Genomic DNA, 17,840 nt, shown 5'->3' on the forward strand with positions numbered 1-17,840 from the left:
TTGGCTTATTTCACTGAGCATCATACCCTCTAGCTCCATCCATGTTGTTGCAAATTTTAGGATTTGTTTTCTCCTTATGGCTGAATAATACTCCATTGTGTATATGTACCACATCTTCTTTATCCATTCATCTACTGATGGACACTTAGGTTGCTTCCATTTCTTGGCTATTGTAAATAATGCTGCGATAAACATAGGGGTGCGTCTGTGTTTTTCAAAGTGGAGTGCTGCATTTTTAGGGTAAATTCCTAGAAGTGGAATTCCTGGGTCAAATGATAAGTCTATTTTGAGCATTTTGAGGAACCTCCATGCTGCTTTCCACAATGGTTGAACTAAGTTACATTCCCACCAGCAGTGTAGGAGAGTTCACCTTTCTCCACAACCTCGCCAACATTTGTTGTTTGTCTTTTGGATGGTAGCCATCCTTACTGGTCTGAGGTGATATCTCATTGTGGTTTTAATTTCCATTTCTATGATAATTAGCGATGTGGACCATCTTTTCATGTGTGTCTTGGCAATCTGAATTTCTTTTTTGGAGAACTGTCTGTTCAATTCCTCTGCCCATTTTTTGATGGGATTATTTGTTTTTTGTTTGTTTAGGTGGGTGAGCTCTTTATATATTTTGAATCTAAATCCTTTATCTGATCTGTAATTTACAAATATATTATCCCATTCTCTAGGGTACCTTTTTTTTCTATTGATGGTGTCTTTTTCTGTACACAAACTTTTCAGCCTAATATAGTCCTGTTCATTTTTGCTTTTGTTTTCCTTGCCTGGGGAGATATGTTCAAGAAGAGGTCACTCATTTTTATGTCTAAGAGATTTTTGCCTATGTTTTTTTCCAAGAGTTTTATGGTTTCATGACTTACATTCAGGTCTCTGATCCATTTTGAATTCACTTTTGTGTATGGGGTTAAATAGTGATCCACTTTCATTCTCTTACATGTAGCTGTCCAGTTTTGCCAGCACCATCTGTTGAAGAGATTGTCATTTCCCGATTGTATGCCCATGGCTCCTTTATCGAATATTAATGACCATATATGTTTGGGTTAATGTCTAGAGTCTCTAGTCTGTTCCACTGGTCTTTGGCTCTGTTCTTGTGCCAGTACCAAATTGTCTTGATTACTATGGCTTTGTAGGAGAGCTTGAAGTTGTGGAGTGAGTTACCCCTCCCCCACTTTATTCTTCTTTCTCAGGATTGCTTTCGCTATTCGGGGTCTTTGGTGTTTCCAGATGAACTTTTGAACTATTTGTTCCAGTTTGTTGAAGAATATTGTTGGTAATTTGATAGGGATTGTATCAAATCTGTGTATTGCTTTGGGCAGGATGGCCATTTTGACGATATTAATTCTTCCTAGCCAAGAGCATGGGATGTGTTTCCAATTTTTAGTGTCCTCTTTAATTTCTCTTAAGAGTGTCTTATAGTTTTCAGGGTATAAGGCTTTCACTTCTTTGGTTAGGTTTATTCCTAGGTATTTTATTCTTTTTGATGCAATTGTGAATGGAATTGTTTTCCTGATTTCTCTTTCTATTGGGTCATTGTTAGTGTATAGGAAAGCCACAGATTTCTGTGTGTTAATTTTTTATCCTGCAACTTTGCTGTATTCTGGTATCAGTTCTAGTAGTTTTGGAGTGGAGTCTTTTGGGTTTTTTATGTACAATATCCTGTTATCTGCAAATAGTGACAGTTTAACTTCTTCTTTACCAATCCGGATTCCTTGTATTTCTTTGTTTTGTCTGATTGCCGTGTCTAGGACCTCCAGTACTATGTTAAATAACAGTGGGGACAGTGGGCGTCCCTGTCTTGTTCCCGATCTCAGAGGAAAAGCTTTCAGCTTCTCGCTGTTCAATATGATGTTGGCTGTGGGTTTATCATATATGGCCTTTATTAATGTGAGGTACATGCCCTCTATACTCATTTAGCTGAGAGTTTTTATCATGAATGGATGTTGAATTTTGTCAAAAGCTTTTTCAGCATCTATGGAGACGCTCTTGTGGTTTTTGCCTTTCTTTTTTTTTGATGTGGTGAATGATGTTGATGGATTTTCGAATGTTGTACAAGCCTTGCATCCCCGGGATGAATCCCACTTGGTTGTGGTGTATGATCCTCTTGATATATTTTTGAATTCAGTTTGTTAATATTTTATTGAGTATTTTTTCATCTACGTTCTTCAGGGATATTGGTCTGTAATTTTCTTTTCTGGTGTAGTCTTTGCCTGGTTTTGGTATTATGGTGATATTGGCTTCATAGAATGAGTTTGGGAGTATTTCCTCCTGTTTTACTTTTTGGAAAACTTTAAGGAGAATGGGCATTATATCTTTTCTTTATGTCCGATAAAATTCTGAAGTAAATCAATCCATCTGGCCTGGGTTTTTTTTTCTTGGGTAGGTTTTTGATTACTGCTTCAATTTCGTTGCTGGTAAAGGATTTCTTTAGATTTTGTGTTTCTTACTTGGTCAGTCTTGGAAGGTTGTATTTTTCTAGGAAGTTGGCCATTTCTTCTAGGTTTTCCAGCTTCTCAGCATATAGGTTTTTATAGTAGTCTCTAATAATTCTTTGTATTTCTGTTCGTTCCATCGTGATGTTTCCTTTCTTGTTTCTGATTCTGTTGATGTGTGTTGTTTCTCTTTTTCTTAATAAATTTGGCTAGAGGCTTATCTATTTTGTGTATTTTCTCAAAGAACTAGCTTAGTTTCATTGATTTTTTTTCTATTGTTTTATTCTTCTCAATTTTGTTTATTTCTTCTCTGATCTTTATTATGTCCCTCCTTCTGCTGACTTAGGCCTCTTTTGTTCTTCTTTTTCCAATTTTGATAATTTTGACATTAGACTATTTATTCTGGTTTATTCTTCCTTCTTTAAGTATGCCTGGGTTGCTATGTACGTTCATCTGAAGACTGCTTTAGCCGTGTCCCACAGAAATAGGGCTTTTGTGTTGTTGTCATTTATTTCCATATATTGCTGGATCTCCATTTTAATCTGGTCGTTGATCCATTGACTATTTAGAAGCATGTTGTTAAGCCTCCATGTGTTTGTGAGCCTTTTTGCCTTCTTTTTACAATTTCTAGTTTTATACCTTTGTCGTCTGAAAAGTTGGTTGGTAGAATTTCAATCTTTTTTAATTTTCTGAAGCTCTTTTTGTGGCCTAGTATGTGGTCTATTCTGGAGAATGTTCCATGTGCACTTGAGAAGAATATGTATCCTGCTGCTTTTGGGTGTAGAGTTCTATAGATGTCTATTAGGTCCATCTGTTCTAGTGTGTTGTTCAGTGCCTCTGTGTCCTTACTTATTTTCTGTCTGGTGGATTTGTCCTTTGGAGGGAATGGTGTGTTGAATTCTCCTAAGATGAATACATTGCATTCTATTTCCTCTTTAATTCTGTTAGTATTTGTTGCACATATGCTGGTGCTCCTGTGTTGGGTGTATATCTATTTATAAAGGTTATATCCTCATGGTGGACTGAGCCCTTTATCATTATGTAATGTCCTTGTTTATCTCTTTTTACTTTCTTTGTTTTGAATTCTATTGTGTCTAATACTATTACAGCTACACCTGCTTTTTACTCCCTATTGTTTGCATGAAATATCTTTTTTGGATGGTGTATTTTTTGAGGATATTTTCTTAGGCTTTTACAGTGATGGCCATACATGCTATATGTTATAATTCATGCAAGTTAACTAAGAGATGGCCCTTTTTAAATGTTTGTTAAGTAACTATGAGTAACTGAACTGAATTTGATATGAGGAATTTTTTCTTAATCCATGTTCCCAAGATTGCCAGGCTTGTCTCCCACCCTTCAATTTTAGGGTAAAAATTATATTATTTAAGCAATAATTGATTTTTCGGTATTTATTCCCTACTGCAAAACAACGTTTAGAGGAGGCTTTAAAGCTTGCTTTTGTAAAAAGCTGTGTGTTGGATGTTATAATGTGCTTTTAATTTTTTTTTCTCTTAGAACGGAGTTATATACCACCTCACTTAAGGAACAGAGAAGCATCTAAAGGTAGGTGATTAACAGCAACTTTGTAACCAACTTTTTGTACGTTTAGAGATGAGTTAGCTTAGGGAAAATGAGGTACCTGGGAAGTCTGTACACATTTTCTCTTGTTCAAGAACAAGCATTTCCTAACTTTGAAAAGGTTCATCTAATTTTATGTAATTCAGAGTTACTTCTTTTCACCCACTTTCACTAGTATAATTTTACTGTTAACAGTTCCCACTAGTCTGCGGTTGTATCTGTAAACATTGATAACATGATTGATTTTAATTTGAAAATGGGTATGTCTCTATTAAATATGTATATTAAAACTGCACATGTATTAAGCCACCTTATACAGGTTTACTGTAGAACAGTTAAATGCAGGAGTACAAGCTTGTGCACACTTAGTAAGTTGGATAGATTCTCTGATGTTAGCTTTTTGCCTGAACTGCTTCATTTGAAAGGTTTGCTTAAAATGTTATGAAAATCCTGAATATATTTTACTGTTTGTTTTTTAATGTACAGTGGTGAAAGCTTATTAAATATATTGTTAGAATGATTTGTATGACTGAAATTTTTGAAAGAAGGGAAAGGTCAGGAAAAATATTTAAAGCTGAAAGGGAAGAATAAAGACTGGTAAATAAGTAAGGGTAGGGGGGTGTTTTAGGAAGGGAGAAGATAAACTATAGCTTGAGGTCTGTGGTTTTCCTGAATGAAACTTTTAAGTGTGTATAGGTCTACCAGAATGTAACTCAGCTAATGCTGGGTTTTTTTTCAAAGTAACTGCAGAGTTATGAAAAGGGTTAATGAGTTCTCCTCAGTGTATCTTGCTGGCATAGCATCCAGAGTATATTGAGTGTTTTGAAAGGGAGTTGTCAGTACCTTCAGGAGTTTTTGGAACAGATCTTAAAAATTCAACAATCACCCTGCTAATGGCTGTGTCTCATCCATCTCGCAAATGGTGGAGCTACAAATTTAATAAAATGTCTGATTCTCGTCTTTATCAGCTTGTGGTGTAAGTTTACTCTTAACTTTTCAATGTCTGTAGATGAGCCTTAGAGACATGTCCAATTAGGAAATTAGGCAAGGGAGTAACTGGAGTCTCCTTTTTTCCTTGACATATTTGTGTTCTCCCCAAGCTAGATCCAACATTGTTGTATTCTAGTATTTGACAATAGTTTATGTAAGTGTACCTATACAAATAACGTTCACACCAATTGTTAGTTTTGTTTTTTTAATACTGAACTGGGGAGGTGCTTACCAATACCGCATGTAAGGTAAATTCAAAAATAGGGAGATCTTCATGAGAATGGATTGAGGAACCTTTCTGGGAGATCCGAGGGTGTTAAAAGTTTTAACAAATGGACATGTTTACTAAATTTAGGGTTCTTACTGAAAACTCTACCTGCTGCAAATGTTTTGTGGTTTATTCCTTGAGGATCATGTGAAAAAATCCAGTGGTATTTTTTGAATACAGATAGCTTCATTTTATAGATAGGTACGTCTGAAGACATTTAAAAGTGCACTGGAGTCAAATAGAAATATCAAAACTGCTTTTACGAGTCAAATAGAAATAGTAAAACTCCTTTTACACTGTTTCCATTCACTTAATTTATTTCTTGTAAGAGTAACTAGAACAGTGCTTATGTATTGAAGATGTTCAACTGACTTCTCATATTTATATCGCTGCTGATAAAGTTCCTACCAAGTTGCCTTCTCCAAGTCTTCTAATTGACTAAATCCTGTTTTCACAGTGCCACTTATTTTCTACAGGGAGCCCATAAGAAGTAGACAAAGCATAATTCAGTGCCTGGAATTTAGTGCTTCAGCCATTATAAAATTTGAAATTTTTTGTCCTAGTATATCTGACCTGTTTCTTACTAATCACGTAGTGTATCTATTCGTTTTTTTTTTGTTTCCCTAGGCTACTAACAGGACCTGAGGTTAATTAACCTTTTGTTACACTGGGAATTCCAGAAAGGGTATATTGTCTGGCAATAATACGTATTTTTATTTTACCAACTTTTGTATTATGGTTTGTGAGGTATTTAGGGGTGGGCATAACTAAAATGCTTCCGTAGAGCTACCCTAGCTACTTGCTTACTTCTGAAGGTAAAGATTTGGGAGAGGCACTTGAAATTTCTCTGAGAGAGCAGTCTCAGCTTTTAAGAAGAATTATCTGTGGTCTTTTCAAAATAATCTTATTGGAATAAGCCTAGGTTTTAGGAGTATAGCAAACCATGACACTTGAATGGAATATAAACTGTGTGTTTTATGGTCAATGTAAAAGTACTCATGCAAGTTAACTAAGAGATGGCCCTTTTGAAATGTTTGTTAAGTAACTATTAGTAACTGAACTGAATTTTATATGAGGAACTTTTTCTTAATCCATGTTCCCAAGTTTGCGAGGCTTGTCTCCCACCCGTCAATTTTAGGGTAAGAATTATATTAATTAAGCAATAATTTATTTCTCGGTATTTATTCCCTACTGCAAAACAACTTTTCAAGGAGGCTTTAAAGCTTGCTGTTGTAAGAAGCTGTGTGTTGGATGCTAAAGTGGGCTTTTAATTTTTGTTTTTCTCTTAGAAGGGTGTTATATACCTCCTCACTTAAGGAACAGAGAAGCATCTAAAGGTAGGTGATTGACAGCAAGTTTGTATCCAACTTTTTGTATGTTTAGAGATGAGTTAGCCTAGGGAAAATGAGGTACCTGGGAAGTCTGTACACATTTTCTCTTATTCAAGAACAAGCGTTTCCTAACTTTGAAAAGGTTCATGTAATTTTAAGTAATACAGAGTTACTTCTTTTGACCCACTTTCACTAGTATAATTTTACTGTTAACAGTTCCCACTAGTCTTGGGTTGTACCTGTAAACATTGACAACATGATTGATTTCACTTTGAAAATGTGTGTGTCTCTATTAAATATGTATATTAAAACTGCACATGTATTAAGCCACCTTATTAGAGGTTTATTGTAGTACAGTTAATTGCAGGCATATATAAGCTTGGGCATGCTTAGTAAGTTGGATAGATTGTCTGATCGTAGCTTTTTGCCTGAACTGCTTCATTTGAAAGGTTTGCCTAAAATGTTATGAAAATCCTGAATATATTTTACTGTTTATTTTTAATGTAGAGTGGTGAAAGCTTATTAAATATATTATTGGAATGATTTGGGTGACTGAAATATTTGAAAGAAGGGAAAGGTCAGGAAAAGTATTTAAAGCTGAAAGGGAAGAATAAAGACTGGTAAATAAGTAAGGGTAGGGGGGTGTTTTAGGAAGGGAGAAGATAAACTATAGCTTGAGGTCTGTGGTTTTCCTGAATGAAACTTTTAAGTGTGTATAGGTCTACCAGAAGGTAACTCAGCTAATGCTGGGTTTTTTTTTCAAAGTAACTGCAGAGTTATGAAAAGGGTTAATGAGTTCTCCTCAGTGTATCTTGCTGGCATAGCATCCAGAGTATATTAAGTGTTTTGAAAGGGAGTTGTCAGTACCTTCAGGAGATTTTGGAATAGATCTTAAAAATTCAACAATCGCCCTGCTAATGGCCATGGCTCATCCATCTGGCAAATGGTGGAGCTACAAATTTAATCAAGTGTCTGATTCTGGTTTTTGTCAGCTTGTGGAGTGAGTTTACTCTTAACTTTTCTTTTTTTTTTTTTTTTTTTAGATAATTATTTTTTATTGAAGGGTAGTTGACACACAGTATTACATTACATTAGTTTCAGGTGTACAACACAGTGATTCAACATTTATATACATGATAATTCTAAGTACCAGCTATCACCATACCAAGTTGTTACAATATTTTGACTATATTCCTTATGCTATACATTACATCCCGGTTGCTTATTTATTTTACAATTGGAAGTGTGTACATTTTCTTGGTTGTTGTTGTTAGGGCATCTCTCATATTTATTGATCAAATGGTTGTTAACAAAAATAAAATTCTGTATAGGGGAGTCAATGCTCAATGCACAATCATTAATCCACCCCAAGCCTAATTTTCGTCAGTCTCCAATCTTCTGATGCATAACGAACAAGTTCTTACATGGAGAACAAATTCTTACATAGTGAATAAGTTACATGGTGAACAGTACAAGGGCAGTCATCACAGAAACTTTTGGTTTTGCTCATGCATTATGAACTATAAACAGTCAGTTCAAATATGAATACACATTTGATTTTTATACTTGATTTATATGTGGATACCACATTTCTCTCATTATTATTTTTAATAAGATGCTGAAGTGGTAGGTAGATACAACATAAAGGTAGAAAACATAGTTTAGTGTTGTAAGAGAGCAAATGTAGATGATCAGGTGTGTGCCTGTAGACTATGTGTTAATCCAAGCTAGACAAGGGCAATAAAACATCCACATATGCAGAAGATTTCTCTCAGAACAGGGGGGGTGAGGTTCTAAGCCTCACCTCTGTTGATCCCCAATTTCTCACCTGATGACCCCCCTGCGACTGTGCCTGTCTTAGGTTGTTCCTCCCTTGAGGAATCTTACCCGTCTCTGGCTAACCAGTCATCTTCCGGGGCCATACAGGGAAATGTTAAGTTGGTAAGTGAGAGAGAAGCCTTATTGTTTGAAATGGTTAGCTTTTTATTTCTTTGCATATTTATGCCCTGTGGCTTCTATGCCCAGCTTTTGTCTTGAGGTATCTTTACCACTTGGAGGAGTTATGATACTGGGTAAATTTGATATGAGGCACGAATTCTATTTAAGAATTCGTTGTAATTAGGAAGGAAGAAGAAAAGCTATAGAAGTAGCAGGCGGGAGAAAACATGGGAAGATTGATTATTTCTTTGACATATCTTCTTGTAGAGTAACTTCAGCATGAATAGGTTTTAAGCTACTACTTAAATTGCGCACACACATTAACATAATAGGAGTATAGTTACATAACCAAAGCATATCTGTAATTACCAGCCATCTCCAGTGAAACCAAGAAAACCAGTTAGGCACCCTAGGCATTTGTGAAAACTTATCAATGATATGATGGTTATTATCTAACTGAATTTGAATAGTTTGAGAAAAATCAGACAAATTAAAACAACCCATTCCTGGGCACTGTTCACATCCCATATGTTCTTTTAACAGTAAATAGTCTGTAGTTGTAAGATTTTGGAGCGCTACAATTTGCACTTCTCCTAATTCTTGGTTGAGTTCCAACAGTATAGATCCAGTCAAATTTGTTGTTTTACTGTATGCACAGGCCAGCTTAGATATCTCCTTCATTCCCATGGCAAGTCCAGGAGCTGGTGGGATGAGTGCATCTACACCTGTAGCAGTGCGTGGATCTTTGTTGGGGTTTTTTGATGATCATCTTCTGGCACGAGTCTTCCCGAGAGTGCTGATGTTGGAAGTTCTCTTTCATATCGTTTCTTAGTTCATTTTTGGGGTAGCCAAATTAGGCTTTGATCCTCTGTATAAACACAAACAGACCCTTTGCCTACACTTTTATATGTCCTTTATATCATTGTGTAGAACTCATTAGAGGTCACCACATAGGAACTGCATTTTTTTTTTAATCATTAATCTACACTTACATGACGAATACTTTGTTTACTAGGCTCTCCCCTATACCAGGTCCCCCCTATATACTCCTTTACAGTCACTGTCCATCAGCGTAGCAACCTGTTGTAGAATCACTACTTGTCTTCTCTGTGTTGTACAGCCCTCCCCTTTCTCCCACCCCGCTATGGATGCTAATCTTAATACCCCCCAACTTCTCCCCCCCTTATCCCTCCCTACCCACCCATCCTCCCCAGTCCCTTTCCCTTTGGTACCTGTTAGTCCATTCTTGAGTTCTGTGATTCTGCTGCTGTTTTGTTCCTTCAGTTTTTCCTTTGTTCTTATATTCCACAGATGAGTGAAATCATTTGGTATTTCTCTTTCTCTGCTTGGCTTGTTTCACTGAGCAAAATACCCTCCAGCTCCATCCATGTTGCTGCAAATGGTTGGATTTGCCCTTTTCTTATGGCTGAGTAGTATTCCATTGTGTATATGTACCACATCTTCTTTATCCATTCATCTGTCGATGGACATTTAGGTTGCTTCCAATTGTAAATAGTGCTGCGATAAACATAGGGGTGCACTGATCTTTCTCATACTTGATTGCTGCATTCTTAGGGTAAATTCCTAGGAGTGCAATTCCTGGGTCAAATGGTAAGTCTGTTTTGAGCATTTTGATGTACCTCCATACTGCTTTCCACAATGGTTGAACAAGTTTACATTCCCACCAGCAGTGTAGGAGGGTTCCCCTTTCTCCACAGCCTCGCCAACATTTGTTGTTGTTTGTCTTTTGGATGGCAGCCATCCTTACTGGTATGAGGTGATATCTCATTGTAGTTTTAATTTGCATTTCTCTGATAATTAGCGATGTGGAGCATCTTTTCATGTGTCTGTTGGCCATCTGTATTTCTTTTTTGGAGAACCGTCTGTTCAGTTCCTTTGCCCATTTTTTAATTGGGTTATTTGTTTTTTGTTTGTTGAGGCGTGTGAGCTCTTTATATATTCTGGACGTCAATCCTTTATCAGATGTGTCATTTTCAAAGATATTCTCCCATACTGTAGGGTTTCTTTTTGTTCTATTGATGGTGTCTTTTGCTGTACAGAAGCTTTTCAGCTTAATATAGTCCCACTTGTTCATTTTTGCTGCTGTTTTCCTTGCCCGGGGAGATATGTTCAAGAAGAGGTCACTCATGTTTATGTCTAAGAGGTTTGTGCCTATGTTTTCTTCCAAGAGTTTAATGGTTTCATGACTTACATTCAGGTCTTTGATCCATTTTGAGTTTACTTTTGTATATGGGGTTAGACGATGGTCCAGTTTCATTCTCCTACATGTAGCTGTCCAGTTTTGCCAGCACCATCTGTTGAAGAGACTGTCATTTCGCCATTGAATGTCCATGGCTCCTTTATCAAATATTAATTGACCATATATGTCTGAGTTAATGTCTGGATTCTCTAGTCTGTTCCATTGGTCTGTGGCTCTGTTCTTGTGCCAGTACCAAATTGTCTTGATTACTATGGCTTTATAATAGAGCTTGAAGTTGGGGAGTGAGATCCCCCCTACTTTATTCCTCTATCTCAGGATTGCTTTGGCTATTCGGGGTCTTTGGTGGTTCTATATGAATTTTTGAATTATTTGATCCAGTTCATTGAAGAATGTTGCTGGTAGTTTCATAGGGATTGCATCAAATCTGTATATTGCTTTGGGCAGGATGGCCATTTTGACTGTATTAATTCTTCCTAGCCATGAGCATGGGATGCATTTCCATCTGTTAGTGTCCCCTTTAATTTCTTTTAAGAGTGACTTGTAGTTTTCAGAATATAAGTCTTTCACTTCTTTGGTTAGGTTTATTCCTAGGTATTTTATTTTTTTGGATGCAATTGTGAATGGAGTTGTTTTCCTGATTTCTCTTTCTGTTGGTTCATTGTTGGTATATAGGAAAGCCACAGATTTCTGTGTGTTGATTTTGTATCCTGCAACTTTGCTGTATTCCGATATCAGTTCTAGTAGTTCTGGGGTGGAGTCTTTAGGGTTTTTTATGTACAGTATCATGTCATCTGCAAATAGTGACAGTTTGACTTCTTCTTTGCCAATCTGGATTCCTTGTATTTTTTTGTTTTGTCTGATTGCCGTGGCTAGGACCTCTAGTACAATGTTAAATAACAGTGGGGAGAGTGGGCATCCCTGTCTAGTTCCCGATCTCAGCGGAAATGCTTTCAGCTTCTCGCTATTCAATATAATGTTGGCTGTGGGTTTTTCATAGATGGCCTTTATTATGTTGAGGTACTTGCCCTCTATTCCCATTTTGCTGAGAGTTTTTATCATGAATGGATGTTGAACTTTGTCAAATGCTTTTTCAGCATCTATGGAGGTGATCATGTGGTTTTTGTCTTTCTTTTTGTTGATGTGGTGGATGATATTAATGGACTTTCGAATGTTGTGCCATCCTTGCATCCCTGGGATGAATCTCACTTGGTCATGGTGTACGATGGTTTTGATGTATTTTTGAATTCGGTTTGCTAAAATTTTGTTGAGTATTTTTGCGTCTACGTTCATCAGGGATATTGGTCTATAGTTTTCTTTTTTGGTGGTGTCTTTGCCTGGTTTTGGTATTAGGGTGATGTTAGCTTCATAGAATGAGTTTGGGAGTATCCCCTCCTCTTCTATTTCTTGGAAAACTTTAAGGAGAATGGGTATTATGTCTTCCCTGTATGTCTGATAAAATTCCGAGGTAAATCCATCTGGCCCGGGGGTTTTGTTCTTTGGTAGTTTTTTGATTACCGCTACGTTTTTGTTGCTGGTAATTGGTCTGTTTAGATTTTCTGTTTCTTTCTGGGTCAGTCTTGGAAGGTTGTATTTTTCTAAGAAGTTGTCCATTTCTCCTAGGTTTCCCAGCTTGTTAGCATATAGGTTTTCATAGTAGTCTCTAATAATTCTTTGTATTTCTGCAGGATCTGTTGTGATTTTTCCTTTCTCATTTCTGATACTGTTGATTTGTGTTGACTCTCTTTTCCTCTTAATAAGTCTGGCTAGAGGCTTATCTATTTTGTTTATTTTCTCGAAGAAGCAGCTCTTGGTTTCATTGATTTTTGCTATTGTTTTATTCTTCTCAATTTTATTTATTTCTTCTCTGTTCTTTATTATGTCCCTCCTTCTGCTGACCTTAGGCCTCATTTGTTCTTCTTTTTCCAATTTTGATAGTTGTGACATTAGACCGTTCATTTGGGATTGCTCTTCCTTTTTTAAATATGCTTGGAGTGCTATATACTTTCCTCTTAAGACTGCTTTTGCTGCATCCCACAGAAGTTGGGGCTTAGTGTTGTTGTTGTCATTTGTTTCCATATATTGCTGGATCTCCATTTTGATTTGGTCATTGATCCATTGATTATTTAGGAGCGTGTTGTTTAGCCTCCATGTGTTTGTGAGCCTTTTTGCTTTCTTTGAACAGTTTATTTCTAGTTTAATGCCTTTGTGGTCTGAAAAGTTGGTTGGTAGGATTTCAATCTTTTGGAATTTACTGAGGCTCTTTTTGTGTCCTAGTATGTGGTCTATTCTGGAGAATGTTCCATGTGCACTTGAGAAGAATGTGTATCCTGTTGCTTCTGGATGTAGAGTTCTGTAGATGTCTATTAGGTCCATCTGTTCTAGTGTGTTGTTCAGTGCCTCTGTGTCCTCACTTATTTTCTGTCTGGTGGATCTGTCCTTTGGAGTGAGTGGTGTGTTGAAGTCTCCTAGAATGAATGCATTGCATTCTATTTCCTCCTTTAGTTCTGTTAATATTTGTTTCAGGTATGTTGGTGCTCCTGTATTGGGTGCATATATATTTATAATGGTTATATCCTCTTGATGGACTGAGCCCTTTATCATTATGTAATGTCCTTCTTTGTCTTTTGTTACTTTCTTTATTTTGAAGTCTGTTTTGTCTGATACCAGAATTGCAACACCTGCTTTCTTCTCTCTGTTGTTTGCTTGAAATATCTTTTTCCATCCCTTGACTTTAAGTCTGTGCGCGTCTTTGGGTTTGAGGTGAGTCTCTTGTAAGCAGCATATGGATGGGTCTTGCTTTTTTATCCATTCTATTACTCTGTGTCTTTTGATTGGTGCATTCAGTCCATTTACATTTAGGGTGATTATTGAAAGGTATGAATTTATTGCCATTGCAGGCTTTAAGTTTGTGGTTACCAAAGGTTTAGGGTTAGCTTCTTTACTGTCTTACTGTCTAACTTAACTCGCTTGTTGAGCTATTATAAACACAATCTGATGATTCTTTATTTCTCTCCCTTCTTATTCCTCCTCCTCCCTTCTTCATATGTTGGGTGTTTTGTTGTGTGCTCTTTTTAGGAGTGCTCCCATCTAGAGCAGTCCCTGTAGGATGCCCTGTAGAGGTGGTTTGTGGGAGGCAAATTCCCTCAACTTTTGCTTGTCTGGGAATTGTTTAATCCCTCCTTCATATTTAAATGATATTCGTGCTGGATACAGTAGTCTTGGTTCGAGGCCCTTCTGTTTCATTGCATTAAGTATATCATGCCATTCTCTTCTGGCCTGTAGGGTTTCTGTTGAGAAGTCTGATGATAGCCTGATGGGTTTTCCTTTGTAGGTAACCTTTTTTTTCTCTCTGGCTGCTTGCAATACTTTGTCCTTGTCTTTGATCTTTGCCATTTTAATTATTATGTGTCTTGGTGTTGCCCTCCTTGGATCCCTTGTCATGGGAGTTCTGTGTACCTCTGTGGTCTGAGAGGCCATTTATTCCCCTAGTTTGGGGAAATTTTCAGCAATTATTTCTTCAAAGACATATTCTATCCCCTTTTCTCTCTCTACTTCTTCTGGAATGCCTATGATTCTTATATTATTTCTTTTATATTGATCACTCAGCTCTCTTAAAATTCTTTCATTCCTGGAGATCCTTTTATCTCTCTCTGCATCAGCTTCTCTGCGTTCCTGTTCTCTGTTTTCTAGTCCATTAATGGTCTCTTGCATCTCGTCCATTCTGTTTTGAAGTCCTTCCAGAGCTTGTTTTATTTCTGAATTCTCCTTCCTTAGTTCTTGCATATTTCTCTGCAAGTCCATCAGCATGGTTATGACTTTTGTTTTGAATTCTTTTTCAGGTAGACTGGCTAAATCTATCTCCCCAGATTCCTTCTCAGGGGAAGATGTAGCAGATGCCGAAGCTGTCTGGGTTAGTCTTGTCTGAATCATATTTTTTTGCCTTTTCATGTTGACCGGTGCTATTGACTGTCAGCTGGGAGGGCCAAAATTTTCACTTACTACTGGCCTTTCTTTACTGGGGCAACTGCGACCCCTAGTGGCTTGTGTTGGGTAATTGCGTGTAGACTGGGTCTTTGTGTCTTGCCTGGCCGGGAGGGAGAAATTTCCCTTTCTGTGGGCGGAATTTGTCTCAGGCTGCTTCTCTGCTTTCGCAGCGCCCGGTGGGGTGATGGATGGGGGGGCTGCTTGACTGTTTGCCTCCGTGAGGGGTCTCAGAGCTGTTGCCCAGGGGGTTAGTTTACCCGGTTTTCCCTGTAATTTCCAGCTGCTGTACTGTGACCTGGGTTGTTTCCGTCAAGCTGTTAAGTCCCTGTCCCTTTAAGACTTTCAAAAAGCCCCCGCTTTTCTTTGTCACAGGGGCATCAGCTTTGGCACCCGCTCAGAGGTCTTACCCCCTGTTCTCCCAGTATCCAGGGCCCCCTGGGCACGTACTGTGTCTGCGCTCTGGCCCGGATGGCTGGGGCTGGGTGTTCAGCAGTCCTGGGCTCCGTCTCCCTCCCGCTCTGCCTATTCTTCTCCCGCCGGGAGCTGGGGGGAGGGGCGCTCGGGTCCCGCAGGGCCGGGGCTTGTATCTTACCCCTTTCACCAGGCGCTGGGTTCTCGCTGGTGTAGCTGCAGTCTGGCCACTGTCCTGCGTCTTCTGATCTCTCTTTTAGGGCTAGTTGTGTTTGTTGTATTTTCAAAAGTATATATGTTTTTGGGAGGAGATTCCCACTGTCCTACTCACGCCGCCATGTTGGCTCCGCCCTCTACTCTTAACTTTTCAATGTCTGTAGATGAGCCTTAGAAACATGACCAATTAGGAAATTAGGCAAGGTAGGAATTGAAGTTTTCTTTTTTCCTTGATATACTTGTGTTCTCACCAAGCTTGATCCAGCATTGTTGTACTCTAGTATTTGACAATAGTTTATGTAAGTATACCTATACAAATAACGTTCACACCAATTGTTACTTTGGTTTTCTAATACTGAAATGGGGAGATGCTAACCTATACCTCATGCAAGGTAAATTCAAAAATAGAGACATCTTCATGAGAATGGATTGAGGAACCTTTCTGGAAGATCCGAGGGTGTTAAAAGTTTTGACAAATGGACATGTTTACTAAATTTAGAGTTCTTACTGAAAACTCTACCTGCTGCAAATGTTTTGTGGTTTATTCCTTAAGTTGAGGATCATTTGAAAAAATCCAGTGGTAGTTTTTGAATACAGATAGCTTCATTTTATATATAGGTACGTCTGAAGACATTTAAAAGTGCACTGGAGTCAAATAGAAATATCAAAACTGCTTTTACGAGTCAAATAGAAATAGTAAAACTCCTTTTACACTGTTTCCATTCACTTAATTTATTTCTTGTAAGAGTAACTAGAACAGTGCTTATGTATTGAAGATGTTCAACTGACTTCTCATATTTATATCGCTGCTGATAAAGTTCCTACCAAGTTGCCTTCTCCAAGTCTTCTAATTGACTAAGTCCTGTTTTCACAATGCCACTTATTTTCTACAGAGAGCCCATAAGAAGTAGACAAAGCATAATTCAGTGCCTGGAATTTAGTGCTTCAGCCATTATAAAATTTGAAATTTTTTGTCCTAGTATATCTGACCTGTTTCTTACTAATCACGTAGTGTATCTATTCGTTTTTTTTTTTGTTTCCCTAGGCTACTAACAGGACCTGAGGCTAATTAACCTTTTGTTACACTGGGAATTCCAGAAAGGGTATATTGTCTGGCAATAATACGTATTTTTATTTTACCAACTTTTGTATTATGGTTTGTGAGGTATTTAGGGGTGGGCATAACTAAAATGCTTCCGTAGAGCTACCCTAGCTACTTGCTTACTTCTGAAGGTAAAGATTTGGGAGAGGCACTTGAAATTTCTCTGAGAGAGCAGTCTCAGCTTTTAAGAAGAATTATCTGTGGTCTTTTCAAAATAATCTTATTGGAATAAGCCTAGGTTTTAGGAGTATAGCAAACCATGACACTTGAATGGAATATAAACTGTGTGTTTTATGGTCAATGTAAAAGTAATATACTTTCGTTACATGTAAACTTAATTTTAAAGGGGGTGTTCATTTAGTACATTGATGTTAAGACCATAAGGTTTCCTTTTTCCCTTCAGTAATTTCTCCTAGAAAAGAGGATTTAAGGCAAGAAAATGACTATTTGCTGGTGAAAACCTACTACCTATATCTTTCAGTTCTCTTTTCCAGTGATTTTCATGAACAATCCATTGACCCTTGGTGTCCTACAGGGATGAAATTTAAAAAGAAGACTGTGAAAACCTCCTTATTTGGAAAGATCAGAATTATGTCATATTTTTTTTCTTTTTCTGTTTGTTTGTTTGGGGGGATTAGATGATAGACACTGGTCAGGTTGGAGTTGTAAAGATAAGGATGCCTACTGCAATTTTGGGTCTCGAGATTCAAGAGAAAAGCCCATTTTCTTCAGTGATCATGGATGTAGATCAACGGGAAGGTAAATTATTGTGTTATTTTGTTGATCTTTAGTCATCCTTAATGGACCATTCTTCTATTGCAAATTTAAGCAAATGTTGGTTTACTATTGTTAGCTCAAAGATCTTTACTGATTTAATATTTTAATTTACATGCACTAGAAATATGCAATTTGATAGTGTTATTTTTATTTGTTTAATCATTTACGGCTTTTTGTGTTGGTTTAAACATTTTTTTATGATTGCACAATTTTGATAAACTAATCTTACGAATTTAATATCTGGTTGCCCCTGTATTATTTTTTACAAACAAGACTAAGATTCCTTCTTTTCTTCCTGATCTTACATTTTTGGGTTTATCAGTTTCAAAATTCAGATGTAAAGTTTATAGTAGTTAAATGTATTGTAGAACTTAATTCTTAGCATGTGAGACTTGTTCTAAGCCGCACAATTGTAGAAAAAGGAAAGAACAATGCTGGTTTTCTAAAGCTGAAAATGTATCCATTATGTATAACCATTGGTTAAGTAGAAGACCTTATTTCACAAATTGAGATGTTAATATTGAATTTTGGCATCTTAAATGTCCTTGTGACCAAAATGTTTAACTAATATATACTTCTAGAA

The 17,840-nt window shown here is 37.2% G+C and overlaps 1 protein-coding gene across 1 annotated transcript in view; it reads right to left on the reverse strand.

The window, feature by feature from the left end:
- Nucleotides 1-17,840, reverse strand: part of LOC130682203 (cullin-4B-like) — a 474,485-nt gene that overhangs the window by 293,233 nt on the left and 163,412 nt on the right. The gene's annotated exons all lie outside the window — the stretch shown is intronic.

Source organism: Manis pentadactyla, chromosome Y (genome assembly GCF_030020395.1).
Source record: "Manis pentadactyla isolate mManPen7 chromosome Y, mManPen7.hap1, whole genome shotgun sequence".
Lineage (NCBI taxonomy): Eukaryota > Metazoa > Chordata > Mammalia > Pholidota > Manidae > Manis > Manis pentadactyla.